The following is a 17,609-nucleotide window of genomic DNA, read 5'->3' on the forward strand; positions in this document are numbered from 1 at the left end:
ACATGAATTTAATTAATTGTGCATTTGTTCGAATGGGATTGTTTGAGTATTTGTATGCATTGCATTCGAGTGAATAGTGTATGAGTGTAGACGCGAGTGCTGCTGCTGCGTGATGGGCACGAAGTGAATGATGACGAAGACAACAACAACAACTACGACGACGACGACGACGATTTGTTCTATTTGAGTGTTGAATTGCACCCAACGCATTGTTCAATCTCCTTTCATCTGTGATCTTTTACCTACTCTTTTCTTTGTTACTTCGTTGCTTGGACTCCGAACCTATACTGTATCGACAATCGTATCCAATGCATAGAATTATTCAAAATTCCAATGCCACTGCTAATAAACGCACACCACAGAGTACTGCGTGTACGCGAGTTGGTTTCTTTATTCGTATTCGTTTTTTTTCCGTTCGAATCTGACATCTAAATTACTCATAAAAAAATCAGGCGAAAACTGTAAGAAAACAACAAGAAGACATGCATAATGTAAATGCACTCTTTCTTTAATGGAATTATTGATGTACGTTGTCGTTGTTGTTGTTGTTTTAGTTTTCGGTATGTGTGATGACTAGTTCTCTGGAATTGTTCGAACGGTGTGAGAGTATTTCATATTTTTGTTACAAAAAGAATCATATAGCTGACGGCGCATTCGAACATATGTAGATTTAAAAATATGTGATTTAAGTCCACTTTGAAAGCCATGAATTTAAACGTTATTGTGTTAGCTTCAATTATCCAAAACGAAAAAAATCAACAACAACAACAACATATTGATTGCATATTGTAAACTAATTACAGGATTGCAATAAATGGATTTTATAACATTGTACTAGACGAGAAAAGACGCCTGCATCACTATCGTCAGTGTTAAACATAAGCTTGTGTCTCAATTTCTATGTAAGAGAACGCGCGCGTACGCACATCAGAAATTGCAATTTGTTCGTACGCAAATGAGTGTTTTGCGTTCAGATGGAACAGTGGGTCGTCGAGGCCTTGTGTATTGTTTCATTCAAATTGCACTAATTACAACAGTGTTCTGTTCGTGCCCTGATTTATTTAATTTTTTTCTCCCCCTTTTCGCAGACAATTGTTGTGCGGCCCTCTTCGTTCTTCACTCACATACAAACAACGGCAAGCATGTTTATCGCAAAATCCAAATGGATCATTTCTTTCTTTGTGAATTTGTTGTAGAAAATTTCTCAAATTATACAAAAGAGTATCGAATTTTCCGACGCTGTCCATTGAACTTGATACGTTCGGACAAGACACCATGTCTTTAACCTAGTTTAATGTGATCATTTGAGCAAGGAAATTATTATCGTTTTTTGTTGTTGTTGTTTCGCATGAATTAAAGAAAAGATCAACGATGACGCTATGGGATGACATGTTCACATCGGATATGTTATTAATCAGAAATTAAATGACTTAAACAATGCTTAACTATACGACACTCGCTCAATTTCATTCACAATGATTTTGAAACAATGAAAAGACACACATAGAAACACGACTGAAGACGAGAGCCACAAATGAGCAATCAGCATGGATCGTGAACGCGTACCATATAAATCAGATTATATACTTGTATTCAAACGACAACTTAAAATTACAGTTGTTATTGCTGTCACTCATTCACTCAATCTCTCTCTCTCCCTTCCTCCCCGATACAACATTTTCTGTCCCGATTCGCAAGTGCGTGCGTAAGTTTCGTTTGCTTTTGTTGATTTTGATTAACACGAAAAAAAGCGGTTTCCGTTGTCAAAACTGAAGAATGTGTGCCAAGAATTTCATTTTCTACTTTTTCTGTCTGCTAAGTTGTTTATACATTTGCTTTCATGCTAACTGGCATGGCCAAATTTTTGTGATCTTTATTTGCACTTTTTCATACCGGTTCGTTGAATATATGATAAATTATCGTACCATTATAATTGTGATGCTCTGTCACGTTTGCCATAGAGAATAGGCTTGATTGGGGTCGGTTTACTAGAATTTCTTATATGTTTCGGAATGAGCATCGCACATTTGTAGAAAGTAGTTTCTACGTCATTGTTTTACTTGGTGCATAGCATTTTCACTGATTTTCGATAAATGAACACTGCTGCTTGTTGCGCGCTCACACACACTGTGACTTTTGATTCTAATAAAATGTAAGAACGAAGAAAGTTTTCTGGTGAATTTTGAAGTAAGCAGTCTGAGCCTCTGGGAGATTTTAAAGTGGCAAAGAAGAACAAACGCCAAGGTACACTCGATTAAAATGCATGACGGAAGTATTTAAGCGCATCTGTTATAAGAGGCACATTTAATGGCGACAGGATGAGTTAGTTTTATTGTCCGGTTTTGTCAGTTGATTGGCATTTTGTGTAATGCGATCGAATAGATTTAATTGGACTCTCAGCCCCGCACTCGTGCACTTAGAACCATTTTGAAGATAACATTTTTTTACTCGGCTCCAATCTCTCTGTATTGTGTACTGAACATTTTCCGGCACTCAGTTAATTGGATTGGTATTTGATCGTCGGGTCAAACAAATAATAATCGAGTAGAAACGCTTTTCGATTGAAACGATTTTTTCTTTATGTGATAGCAAAATTATGACGAGAACCGTGTACATCGTGTAAACTCAATTACGTGTAATTTTCTTCGATTTCGTTTCAATAAAAAAAAACCAATAATATAATGAATGAAAACAAACAGAGGCACGGATGGCATAGGCATAGAATGTTTTTAGTTGAGTCTCTTTTCAGTTTTTAAGGAATAAACAAACGGACGTTTGTCTATTTATTTGGTCATAAATGATGTCTAGCCGCCAGCCATTGACCGTGCTTCCATTATACAATATTTTTTGTTTCTTTTCTTTTCTTTAAGTGTGTGTACACATGCACAGAACCCGAAACGAAATAAAATAAAAAGTGAGCACTTGGTAAACAACTTAATTGAATATGGTTCGTATTTGATGATGGATACACATATATATTATATTCGAAATACGTCGACCAATCGTTGCACAATTGATTCTCGAGGAAAAACGGTTTTTGAAATGATGGTACGATTTTAAACCGCAAAGCAACGAAAACTCCATGCATTTCGATATGAAAGATGGATTAAGTCACGATTTTACGAACTTGAATTTCGTTCATGGTTCATTTGTTTTGACAGAGCTAGAACCGTTCTTTCCACCGTTTTTTTCTCTCGTTCGCTTCGAATTTCTTCCCAATTTTTTATTATTCGGTTGATGATCGAAAGGTGTTTTTGAAGTTCAATATTTCCAACTGAATTGATAGACGGTTTCATTGGCACTCGACGGCGATCGTGATTTCGATGGCCATCAATTAATACTGCAAAGTGAAATGTTTGTGTTGTTTTTTGTTGTTCTGGTTTTAATTAACGCAAAGTACTACCGTGAAGCAGAATTAATTGACGTCATATTAGATGAAATTTTTGTTTGGGCAAACGAATTGCGCTGGAGTAATAGAGTAATAGAAGTATTGCGAGAATATGAACATTTATTTTGCATCAAATCAAGCGGAACCAGATTCACACGAAGCGTTTTGGCTGAAAATTTCAAAATAATTGTAAAGAAAATAAATATGGTTGTTATTGGCTCACCTGTTACAAAATACACATAAATTTTTCATCAATTTCCTTCGATCGCAAAATTTCTCTCTGCAGTTGCACTCTTCAAGCATACAATCAAAATGTTTGTTTATTGAAGTTTTTTTTATTCAATTCCACACAATCACACGAGATTTAGTGTTCTTTTTTTCTCCTCAATATAATAAAAATAAAATCAGCGGCAATAAATCGTAAATATCAAAATATTGGGTCGATCGAGGAAATTTTTCGCACGCGATATCCAGGCGATAGTCACGATTATTTGTTAAAGCGAAGAAATGTTCGAAAACAATTTTCACGACTTCAATAAAACGAAATTTGAATTGTTTTTTTTTTTAATCTATTTCGCTGGTGTCTCTTTTTCTCTTCAGTGATTAAAAATTGGTTTTGCTTCGGTGCATTCAGCTTTCGAAAACAAATAAAATACTTTAAACACCAATGTTTTCTTCGTTTGCAGCACTTTTGCACTTAAAGTTTTGCACAGTTGTTCAATTTGAAAGTTGTTGATGAAACAGAACAATCCTTGACACATCCAAAATAAGAATGATCAATTTGTGTGTGTTATTTTCGCGTTTAGTCACTGCACAAATCGAAAAAAAATTCGTTTCACCAAAAAAACGAACGAAAAAATTTCCCAGGAAAAATGATTTGATTCTTCCACTAGTTCACTTTTAAGTCAAGCGTAAGTTGTAATTTTTTTAAATATTGATGTGTGTACAAGAGAATGATGTTAAACCATCGGTTGCATCATGGGCAATGACTTTGAAATGACGAATGGTTGGTGCTTTTATGCCCTCTTTACACACTTCACACACAAAAGACTAGCGCGCGCTCAAGACAACATCGGGCCAAAAGAAAAAAAAACGTATTGAGGAAAAATCATTGCCATGTTCACTGCCATTCACGTACCGCATATTTACAACTCTTGATACCTCAACAAAACGACTGGCGTGCACACACACATTCACTCACACACATAACAACAACAATAAACATCACACGAACGATCTACGATCGACTCAGCATAGCAAACTATGATCGCAAGAATGGTTTGCGCGCGGTAAACCGCGCTAAGAATGTAGAATAGAAAATGAATAGAGCCAACACAATTGTATGTATGTATGCATGGGAATGGGTGTGAGTGAGTGAGAGATCCGGCAGCTCTATCTATGTTAAGTGAATACAAGGTGAACAAAAAAAGAACGGTGAGTGGTGGTTCATATTGTTCAATGGGGAAATGGCAAAGAATGAGCATAAAATCCATCAACAACACATATACAATGACAAGAAAAAATATATGGACAATGCATGTACGCGAGATCGGCTACATGCGCAAACGAACCGTTTGCATTGTTTGTATGCAGAATTGTGTACAGCGGAGAATGTGGAATGAAAGAAGAAAACGGTGAAAGAATCGTGCGCACCTTACCAACAGCAATAGAATAGAATGTGTCGCGCTAGCGTGGCTGACTTAATATTGAACCGACTGAAGGAGAAATATGTGTATACACACAAAAACACAACACCGTTTTACTCTATGAAATTATGTTTGCGATTCAGTGCGTCTTTTTCTCTCTCTCTCTCTGCGCATTGAATATAATTGTGCTTTTTTGGGACTGTAGCGATGTCAGCTTTTTAACGGCCGCTCTTTCATTGCTGAGCTGTGCGCTATGCAAAGGGTATTGTGGTAGAGAATGGAAACAAAATGTATGAGTCAAATTGGTAACGGACCACTGACGCATGCCGTGTATACACAAACTTGATAACTCATCGCACGTCTTTCATTCTGCACTTTCTTTTCAGTCACCGTTTGGCTATTGATAGAACTGTTAGGTTATTCTGTTGTTGTGGTTTTTTATTTGTTACCTTCTTCATATTGCTTTTTTTCGCTCGCGATGTTTATATCATTTTCCTGATTTAGGTCTATTATGCGAAGAATGAGAGAGGGAGAATGAGACCTCAGGCATTGATATATTCTATTCTTCATCATTCGCTCATATCTTTATATTTATGAATACAACACGTAAAAAACATAAATGCCCACTTATGAATTTGCTCGTCACAAATGCCAATAATCAGATTTATTCTATATGAATGAAGAATTGTTTGAATCGGATTTTTTTTCTCTCAATCATCATGATCATATCATGGCCATTTCACTCTGTTGATTGTGTCCATTTAAGAGATTCTTATCGTAAGCCTGCTTCTAACACTCTTCTATTACATATTGTTGCCTTAATGATGTGTTTTTGTTGTCTTTTATCCATGTAATAAATAGACAGATTCCCGCATTCGTTCCAAACCGATCGATGATGCCGTTATCGACACACTGCCGCGCCAACAAGTTTCATGCAAATTCTTTTTTTCTTTTGCTAAATTTAACCATTGCGTAATGCATGTAGGATTTACTTTCAAGGTGCGGATCGGCGATATATTTTGATGAAGTCACGTCAAATTGATAATAGCATAAGATATGAACACGTCTTACGCAAAATTAGAATGCCATCAATGGCATCGATGGAGTGTATTGGAGTGTATTAGCTGCAAGGCAAATCTCGGTAAAATCAAAATAGATGTGGCCGCATTTTGTGAATCAGCTAACCAACAAATCATCAATAACAACAAACAGAAAAAATTGGAGAATTTTCATTAACCTCTTCACCCGATAGCGGACGCTACATACATATGTATGTCGAACCGGTCGAAAGTAGTTAACTCACATTTTTTTGTGTGATTAATTGATTGTAAAGACTTAACGGTCGCATTTGCGCAATATAGAATTGAATGGAATGACGAACGCTTTGGCTGACGAACGCTAATATTTGCATGGATTTTCAATGATTCCTGTCAACAGATTTTTCTTTTGCCAAACTGTGTATTGAAAACGTTTGACGATCAAACTAACTGTGTATCATTGATCTCTTGCTTGCAATCTTTGTCTGTGCCTTCTCCGTTTGGTGTTCAAAGATATCGCCTAACACGAAACTCACGAAAACCACATCGGCAATTACGATTTGAAACGCATATTTTGAAATTGCCTACTTGTTTTGTTCGAACTTCGGTTTTCTACGCTTCTCGATCGCAAAATACATCACGATAACGATATCTATTTCTAGTTTCGTATCCATACATCACAAATGGCCATATTTACAACGATTTTTTTTTGTTCTACTGAAGATTTCTGCGGATACCATACGTAGGCCGAAAACAATGAAAATAGTTATTCGAATGAAAAAAAAAAAAAAAATACGGAGAAAAAGCAAAACTCATGCTTAAATGGTACATATTAGCAAAAGATAAAAATCAAAACACAATTGCTCTCATAAACTTTTTAATGGCAAATTAAAGTGTGGCGTTGTTTTATTTTATTCATTCGTTGTCTTTCGTGTTTTTCGCCTCGAATCATCTTCTCTGTGTGATCTGTGGTCTGGATATATTCATATGAGCGGCCGCGCGCACTGGCATCAAAAAAACAGCAGCCCATAGTCTTTTTTTACGAACCGTTCGTCGCCTGCTTAATGGTTCACTGCGACTTGTAAATATCCGTATGGATATTATTATTATTTGATTCATTGTTACAATGAAAACGTGAAACGCGATGAGGAGCAGCATCAGAAATAACAACAGCTTCAGTTATCTGCTGCCGCTGCTGATCACATTGCCATTGCTGTGTGAAGGTTGTGGAAATGGGTCACTGATTGTACTAAAAATGATATACATCTGGAGATAAAGTACCAAAGAAGTCAAATATAGTATGCTATAGCGAAGATTGTAATTTATGCTGTTCTTCTCTCTATTTTACGGCTGCAATTACGATTATTCTATACTACTGTGACTCTCGGTGGCCTATCAAACTAACCGTGTGTATTTTCGTATTTATTTCTGAATTCTTTTTTCGTATTCTGATTCTCTATTTTGTTTATTACATTTACTAAACTGTTCACATAATTCGATTTTTATCTTTGTGCGCATTTTGGTCCCGTGCTTGAATTCCATTGCAAATAAATGTATTGTATTTCGGTATATTCACTTTGTTCATATGTATGATAGAATGCAGTTGTTGCGCGCGAATCTCTCTCTCTCTCTCCGTTTTATGTACATTTATGGGATATTATGGACGCGATTCGCCCCAAACGGTATCGGAAGATAAATTTCACTGGAACGCTTTTCTCAGTTCAACAGTTCTTCGGATTGAAAAAAGAAAAATACAAATAGAAAACAACAAAAAGTCACATTATTTTTGTTGTATCGCTACTACAAAAAAAGTACAATAATAACAGTTTTGATATATATTCAGAAAATGTGGAAAAAAAGGTACGGAATGATTCGAAAATAAAGCGCAACAAAGAATTAGAATATCTCACTGTAACATTGAATCAAATAAAAAACCTCTATCAAGGTGAAGAACGAGTGACGAGACCAAAATTTGAAACACAAAATTTGTGATATCAATTTTGTGACGAAAATAGTATAGATATATTTTCTGTGTACTGTGAATATAAACTTAATATACATTTGTATATTCGAAACGTTGCAAAAATTCTCTTCTTTTTACTTTGAGTTCATGCTGATGCAATGAAGCAACGTTCCGAATTTACAAATGTATATTAAGTTTATATTCACAGTACACAGAAAATATATCTACCAACTATTTTCGTCACAAAATTGATATCAGAAATTTTGTGTTTCAAATTTTGGTCTCGTCACTCGTTCACCTTGATAGAGGTTTTTTATTTGATATCAATAGTTTTGTAAGCGCTATTTTCCAAGTTAAAGATTCAAGACACATGAATTTGAATATTTTTCAAATACAATGAAAATATAGATTTTTAGGTTATTTTTGGACCAAATTTATACAAATTATGGTTCATAATGAGGAACAGAGGTATTTTTCAGTGGTATGTGGTATGCATATTGTTTTATCTTTGACTTGAGGCTTAAATTGATGAAATTTTCAAGAGAACATATGCAGTCGTTATGTGTGCGGTCAACGGTCAATGTTTGGTTTTTTGCCAATTTGGCCACCCCCACATGAAATTTTCAAGTCGCAATTGACACCACTTGAGAACTTACTTTAAGTCCTTTCGAACGAATATGCATTTGTCCTGGTTATGTCAAGTCTAGGTCCCACAGCGACCGTATGAAATAATGGCCATTTTTGCATGACCTTTTGCATAGTTTGCATTTATACTAACATTTTTGTAGATTTCTTTTAATTTAATTTGTGACTAACCGCATGCACCTCTCCCGACGATAGTCCACCTTCTGGCCTGGTGGTAGGGGACTTAAATTCGGTATTTTATCGATCTTATGCGAGGAAACCATCAAACATGTAGTTATTTGTTGTTAAGATTTCATATTTCATACATCTAGACTTTTTTGTGAAAATTCGATTTTTGGTACATTTGGCCGATTTTTGGTGGAATAGCCATCCAAAACGGTCGATATTTTGTTCAATTTTGTTTCGCTAGTCATAGAGCATATTTACAGAGTCATTGGAGTACATTTTGGCCCATAAAATACTTCAAATGTTAAAATTAACATTTTTTGTCATTTTTGGCCATTTTTGGCCATTTTCGCACTATCAAAGGCCATATCGTGAAGACAAGAATTTTTAGGGATATAAGCTATGCGGCATTTTATAGCTTAGACTTGGGCCTTAAAATCGGTGAAATTTTCAAGTGACCATGAAAGGCTAGTTTTCGAGCTAATGACCATTATGTGTCCGGCCAAACGGTAACTTTTTGGTTTTTGGCCAATTTGGCCACTCCAACTTGAAATTTTTGGACCGAAAATGACTCCATTCGATAGCTCACCTCAAGACCTTTCCAATGATATGCATATGTCTGGGAGGGTGTAAAGTCATGGCGCTTCGGTGACCATAGGGAAAAAAGTCGAAAAGTGACTTTTGGAGGCCGGCCACGGTCAACATGGCGCCCAAATCGAAAAGTGCCGGAACAAAAAAGTCTTAGATTTTTATGTACTTTAATCACAGAAAGTTTCAAAAAGATCAGAAACAACTACGCAAAATTGGCCACAGACAGACAGACATTTTGATTTTTCATAGGAATTCATATGAAATTTTTAAAATAATAAATTTTTCGAACGGATTGATCGATTTCGACGGTTAGGGGGTCGTTGGAAAGGTATTGAGCTCTAGAATAAGAATATAGATGTTTCAGGGGTCAATGACCTCATTTAGTGCCATCTATGGTCATGAAACTGAATTTTGACCCTTTTCTTGAAAGGACCATATTTTGAAGACAGGTGGACCGATTTTCAAACTTGATCTAGATGATTTATATTTTTTCTTGATCTATAGCCCAAGGGCTTTCCAACCATACATCAACCGGGGCCAACGGCCTTCTAGGTCTGGATTTCGTATATTACGTGTATATATAGCGAGTTCGACTTTTCAACACACTAATGTGGTTTCGTCACTCGCGCGAACTGCCGTCCGCTGTGATAATAGTTCACTCGCTGGAAAATATTTATAGAGCGATTTGTTTTGCGCGCTCACCATGATATTACACACGGAAACATACGGTGAATTTGCAAATAAAAAAAAAATGTTGAAAATTGCGAATTGCGCGCATCAATTCATTTGCCTACTTGGAAAAAAATATGCTACGAATAGCGACACAGGCCACCACAGGCAATGCCAATAACACAACAAATTGATACCATTTTTAAGTATTGAACTCGACCGAAAATAGAAAAAGGAGAATTTAACTTATCGATCTAGTCGGCGTCGGCTAGCAGCGCGACTATTGCTATTCCGGCTATTTATTTGGTCTATAGATAAATTGTTTCAAATAGTCCATTAATTGTGGCTGCTGTGTGCACATTACCGTCGTTTCTTGCGATTTTTTTGTTTGGGTGCCGGAATTGCGCTCGACCGCAAATCAACCGAAAATAAAGCCAATTTAGAGCCCATCGAGAACGACGAGAAGATACAGTGGTAAAACACAGTTTTTACGGTAATGTTCTCTCATAATGATGTGCGCAATTGAACTCTAAACTGTTGTGATTAAAGCGACCCAATCGACAAGGTTTAACGGCTTGAAAACGAACGCGCGCGCACGCACATTATATGTGCTGAAAATGCATTACCTGATGAGATGGTCATAATTTCGATTCGAATGCGCGGAACAATAACAACGAACGAAACAGAAAAAAATGGTATAAAATCAACGGTGATTTTCGATTTCTGCTTATATTGTGGCGAATTTTACTATGATGGATTTCTTCGAATCGAGATTACCACGTTTAGTTTGTTTTTAATTGCATCAAATCACGAACGAAACCTAAACCGAGGCCAATACCGATAAAAGGGCCATATAGTTTTTTTTTATGAACATACAATATTTTTTTGCCGCCAATTAATTGAAACGAATAAAAAAAACATATTTGCTATATTCTTGTTATGCTACAAATGTTCTTCTATTTATTACAAAACCCTGTGCTTTTCTGTTCTCGTATTATTTTCGCTCATCCCGAAAGATGCCACGGTGAATTTTAGCCATATTCCCATTTTTGTGTGTACAGTGTACATAGCACGAGCATATCGAATGGAAAACAATTTAAAATCGTCTAAAAACATAACGATCGAATATATATGCTTGTTATGTTCACTAAAAACGAACATTATTGTTGAAACAATGGCGACGACTTGTCGACACATATGTTTTGGCTGCTGATGCTATTGCAACCAATGTATCGATACGATGGCGATAAGCACGAAAACTTGCTCTTTTTTTGGTAAAAATAGTAACATCTTTAAAACGAAACTTGAACATGCTTGTAATATGTCGCTTTTTGGTTTGAAACTAGTGAAAATGGTGTGGTTTATTTTCTCTTGGTTTCTAGCGTGTTTGTGCGAAGAAGTAAATCGTTGCATATTCTCTAATGGAGAATCTCTATCGTTGGTTTTGCATCGAATAAGATTAGAATACAGCCAGAACAAACACGGAATGTGATAAACTACACAATACACACATTCTTCTGATAAATGCATTTGAAAGTAGGCACGTTTAATTTTTGAAGAAGAAAAAGAGGATCGTACGGGAACGAAATCGATGCTTTGCATCTTGATGTTCTAGTGTGTGCTTGCAATTTTTAATTATTTCCAACGCAAACCAATTATTTGTTATGAAAATTGTTTTACTTTCCTCCCCCACTCTGCAGCCTCTATGCTCAAATATGTGAGCAACAAATGCATATATGCGTATACCATATTTTACAAGTTCATACATCAAACTACTAACTAACTAGCTGGTGCCATGGACTGAAAAGAAGAAGAAGAGCAGGCAAAAAAAACACGTTCGTGCATTTGATGTGCTTTACAAAGACATAAATCTCAGTAAGCGAGAGAGGAAAAAAAAGAGGTGTACAGTATGAGTGTGACGCAAATGTTGATTGTATAATTCGAACGCAATGATAAATAAAAGAGAATAAAATTATAATGTTTACACATTGCTTATTTATTTGCAAGAAATTATAATACGGTAAAATCTAATTATTCCAACGATGATGTCTTTATGCACAGGAAAGAAAGAGTAGTGATTCTTTCTATCGACGTACCGAATGTAGATGATAGACAAGGAGGGAAAAAAACGACATAACTGGCAATAAAATAGCATACTTATTCAACCCACTCGTTGATCTAAATGCGGAATTGGAGAAGAAAAAAAACTACTATCTGGTTAGTATTCGAAAGATATGCAGAACAAGATGAGAAACGGGCCATGCGCGCACTGAATCTACATGATTTGATGTTTGTTGTGTGTTTGTTCTTTTTTTTCTATTTCCATTTTCTTGTACCACATTGGTTTCTATGTTGCGCGCTCGCGCGAACGATATATGAATTTAAATCAATTTGCAGAGGTAAGTGCCTTGTGATAGCGCGCATAGTGCATCGTATCTAGTATATGAATTTCGATGGTACCGAAGGTCAACAACGAACGTGGCATAGATTTCCATCACAAATTATGTGCATTTATTCACCTCTCGCAAGGCTTTTCTTCTCTATCTCTCTCTCTCTCTCTCTCTCTATCTCTCTCTCTCTCTCTCTCTCTCTCTGTCTGTCTGTCTCTATCGGGCAAACGGATCATTTTCCGTAAAAAAATAAATAATAATTTCATCATCCCAATTTCAACCGGTAAGTTTTGTTGTTGTCGAAACAATTGTCAATTTTTTCCCCATTTTTTTTTTCGTATCGAAAGAGGTTGATAAGCGACGAACCGTTTCCCACATAATTTGCACTGATTTGTGAAAGTCACCACCTCGTTGTGGACCCGATTCCCATCACATTTAACAATAATAATTCAATACACACTCAATACACGTCTATTTCCATAATAACGAATTGAACAAACGATAAAAAATTGCTTGGCTGTAAACCGACGAAAGACGAAATTAAAGTAAAGAATACAAAGAAACCAACTTTTTTTTGTGTTCTGATTTTTTGTTTGTTTTTGTTCCAAACAAAAACAAATTTGTTTTATATTAATTTGATTTTTTTTTTGTTTTTGCTGTTGTGCCTACAACATAATTCTACATTCCGTTTCGATCAAGTTACCATATTTTGCCCTCAATTTTAAGTCCACAACGCATCGCATTTAAATTGGTTTTTATGCGCGCGATCAACGTGTAAAAATGCTCAAATCGAATATGGAACGTTAAGAACTGAATTAATTTGATTATTCTGTTGGTTTTTTTGGTTTGAAATTCGCATTTTAGTTTTTAACACAATAAATGTGTGCGCACGAGGTGAATGCAAAAAAGGCAACGCAAAAGAGAGGAAGAGACAGTTTCGATCGAGATTCGTTCTAAATTCGGAAAGAACGATATGGTCTCAACATCAATTATATTTAATGCGTGCTGATGGTAATAAAATGTTTGCTCAATCAAATTATCATGTACTCGGTTTGAGTCTGTGTTTATTTGTGCGCGCGTATAAGAGAGAAAGAGTTCCGAAAAAATTCCTTTGGCAAACACAAACAAGTGCTTGTCGATTCCGTTCGATGTTTGTCCGCGTTTTTTTTGTGCTTTTCAATGCGGCTAATGTGATTGTGCTGACAACTGAATCAGCGACAAGAGAGAAATTGTGAGCTGAGAAATCGTTTTGGAGTGAGTGTAAGGTATAATACGTCAATGCCATATTTGGTGCGAAATTTGAATTGAAATTGCCATCGTGTATGCGCATTCATTCGATTCGTGTCGTCATGACCATTTTTTATCGTCTCTCTTCCCTTCTCCATCTTTCCTTCTATATCTCGCTTAATATCTTGTGTTTACAAAAAATATCGAAATGGATATGGCAAAAGTGTAAATAAAATAATTGACATGGACTCTCGCATTTAATGATGAAAAAAAATATACAGTAAAAGAACGACGAAAAAAAATGTGGCTCGCGCACTCACATTGTAAGGATGCAATGTGATACATATGATGCAATTTAAATTCCCATTTATGATTTATTGCTTTTTAATTGGTGTAGAATTTTCGTTAAAAGGCTAACATTATATATTTGCCGTAATTTGTTAAATGGCTCGTTCGATTGCCATATCTCTCTCTTTTCTCATCCTCTTCTGTCACAACACGTTCGATGATATGACAATTGTGATTAATGTCGACGAGAATGGCTGAATGTAATTGATAATAAAATAAATATTTACATTGACCGCCGCAGGCGGAGTAGCTGTATATGAATCCATTCATTGTTAATAAAATTGAGAGAAAAAAAAGTTTCGTTGCATTGACTGTTCAAATTTTTAAACTCGGTTTTTTTTCGAAATGCAACAGAACATGTTTCCCATTCATTTGCTTACATTTTCATTTTATTATCAGAAAGTTGGTACGGATTTTTTTTCGTCGTTGTTGTTACAAGCGTTACTTTAATTAAAAAGCAGTATAAAAATTTTTATGAATCTGTAAATCTGGAGTTCTTTAAAGCTGATGTTCACTTATCTTCCTCTCTAACTCTCTCTCTCTCTCTCTTTATTGCACTTGTATAACGTTATTTTGATGTTTTCCCATTGCGGCCTGTGCATCAATTCAAACAATTTTCTAATTGTTTGGCTCGAATTGCAAGTGCACGCAACCCAAGACTCACAGAGAAAATGAAATCCCGGATGAATGGAAAAAATGAACAAAAATAAATAGAAGAACTGAAGTACACATTGCAAATAAGAACAAACCACTTGCTCACTCTTTCTTTCTCAGGTAATTTTGAGAAGATATAAAAGAAGCGTATATACTACATCTTTTAATGCGTGCACTTTTGCTCGCACAGAACAGTATATATCACTTAACAACTCTCCGATAAAATGTTATTTCTAATTTGCAAATGATCTTTTTTACAACGAAAAATAAACAATAATCTTGTATTATAAAATCGTAAATAAGATGCGAAGAAGATGAGGAAAGCAGTGTGTACGCTGTTCTTAGAATATGTATACATATATACTGTAATAGACGAGTTGAGAGATGCTAGAGGTTGTTGAGTGCGATTGTGTCAGTTTTGAAATGGAATACGCCAGATGCACCGTGTACCACCTTGGTGATGTATTGATGTATTAAGCATAAGTATACAATGGAATCATCACCATCAATCCGGGCATAAATTATGATGATGCCGTCAAGATGCCAAGTGTCTTCTGTTAATGCAATGCGTACGTTTCATGACCAATGCATATGAGGAAGTAACTAAGACTGGTAAATTAATTGTTGTTTATCTTTAACGTTTATGCCTAACAACAACAACAACAACAGTAAATGCTCTCTCTTTCGCCGTTTATGTGAGTGCAGACGATTTGCCATTGTATTGAAGACAGCGAGTCAAAGGTAAGAGTCACGCGCATCTAAGACAAGCATCTGAACATAATAAAGTACACATTCACTCATTCGCTCACAAGAGCGGCAATTATTTTTGATATTGAAACTATAATTAGAGATTGAATACGGTGCTTTCTTGCCATGTCCAATGCCAGAGAATTCGTTTCGCATAAAAATATAAATATATAATATAGATAAAGATATGCAGTGCATACAAACAAAAATTTGGACTTAGCGATGATGCAAGCCACTTTGCCATCTTTTATTATTATATTATTATTCGTCTTGCATTAGCATCAATCAAAAACGATGAATTTTGAATAGGCAAAATATTCACACAACGGCGCACGGCCAATAATGTGTAATCGTGGTGCGATGAGAGCGAGCGGGAGAGAGATAGAGGAACAGAGGAATAATTCAAAATTCTATGGAAGTTGTTGCATTCTACGTGACCATTCGACTGGAATGTGATTTTCTTGTAATTGAAGAGATAACAAAAAAAATTATAAACAAATGCACGAAAGTAGATGTTATTTGGTCCAGGAAAAAAACGATCCACGATTTATTATTACATTTTTTTATATTCTCTTCGATGGTTTTTCTTTTACCATATTTCACAATTGAATATTTTCGCAATCAAACTGAAATCGAATTCATTGTCACTGTTGCGTGTACGTCTTCGTCATTCTTTTCTCCGTTTTTTTTTTTGTGTGTTCTTTCGTGTGTTTTTTATTGTCTTCAAGCCACTTTTTGCATTGATACAGTTAGATTCTATCTGCGTTGTGAGTGAGTGTGTATATGTGACTGGTATTGCTTGTGATGATGCACTAGTGTTGGCTGCGAACATCTACGAACACTCGTTCGTTCGTTCGTAGGCAATAGAAATAACATTTTTGTTCGTTCGTTCGTTCGTAGAAATTTAAAAATAAAATTGTGTTCGTTCGTTCGTTCGTAGGAATTGAAAAAAAAGAAATTGTTCGTTCGTTCGTTCGTAGAAATCGAAAAAAAAAATTTGTTCGTTCGTTCGTTCGTAGATTTTGATAAATAACAATTTTGTTCGTTCGTTCGTTTGTTCGTTCGTTGGTAGCGATTTTTTATTTCAAATATTTGACCAAAAAGGAATCAATTATATTATACACTTATATCCTGATTTTAAAGTATGAATCAATTTATTTTTATTATAAGGCAGGAAGTGATATTGAGATATTTATATTATTTTTGTGTAAATTTTTGCGAAAAATGAACAACTTATAAAAATTCCATGAGACTGTTTCGTGCCAAAACTAAGTCAGAAACGGTGTCTGGCAATAAATTTGAACGTCGTGCTGTTATTACTATGCCAGTCTCACTGAATTTTCGTTCCGATGGTGCCGAAGATGCAGTTATTCCGGCCTTTGACACGAATAATTGATATAATTTTGAAAATGTATGACGATTTTCATACCACCACCCACATAAATCAAAATCATATGGGTTTGTTGGCATTACTTTCGCTTGCAAGTATCTTTGCAATTCTTCAGTCAAATTACTGTGTGGTGTTGATTCGACATTGGAAGGGCCCATGAATGTTTCCAAAATGTCTTGATTCTCGGTGTTGATGTTCACGCATTCGTTCAAATTTTCTTCACCTTGTTGATGAAACGGTTCTAATTTCCAAATGAAATCATCAATAACACCATACACATCATCTCGTTCAACTTCAGTTGCTAGTGCAATATTTTTAAGCAAAGGTATCATTCATACGGAATAGCGGCTTAGGTGAAACATGCAACCCAAAATTGCAAAAACATATTGAAGTTCGTTGGAATACTGTTTATTACACTTTGAACTCAGTCGCTTTGAATTATACACAATTGGCACAAATTTTATTGGAGAAAGAACAAGCAGTTAAAAATGCTGATGTTATGCACAAATTGACTAATATTCCACGAAATGATCTAGAAATAATCAGAGATTATTTGAAAAGTTTCAAAATATGGAGCGAACGACTAGAAGCAGATAAAGTACCTACACTTTGGATGGTATGGCCAACGTTTGATTTGTTGAAAAAATATTTGATCGAGCATACGTCCTCAAGGGGAAAATTTAAGGGGGGTGATGGAGAAAGATAGTGAAGAAATGGGAAGGAGCTTATAAAAATGATTTCACAAATTT

The sequence above is a fragment of the Contarinia nasturtii genome, unplaced genomic scaffold (assembly GCF_009176525.2).
Source record: "Contarinia nasturtii isolate CC-2019 unplaced genomic scaffold, AAFC_CNas_1.1 Cnas_scaffold_1627, whole genome shotgun sequence".
Taxonomy (NCBI): domain Eukaryota; kingdom Metazoa; phylum Arthropoda; class Insecta; order Diptera; family Cecidomyiidae; genus Contarinia; species Contarinia nasturtii.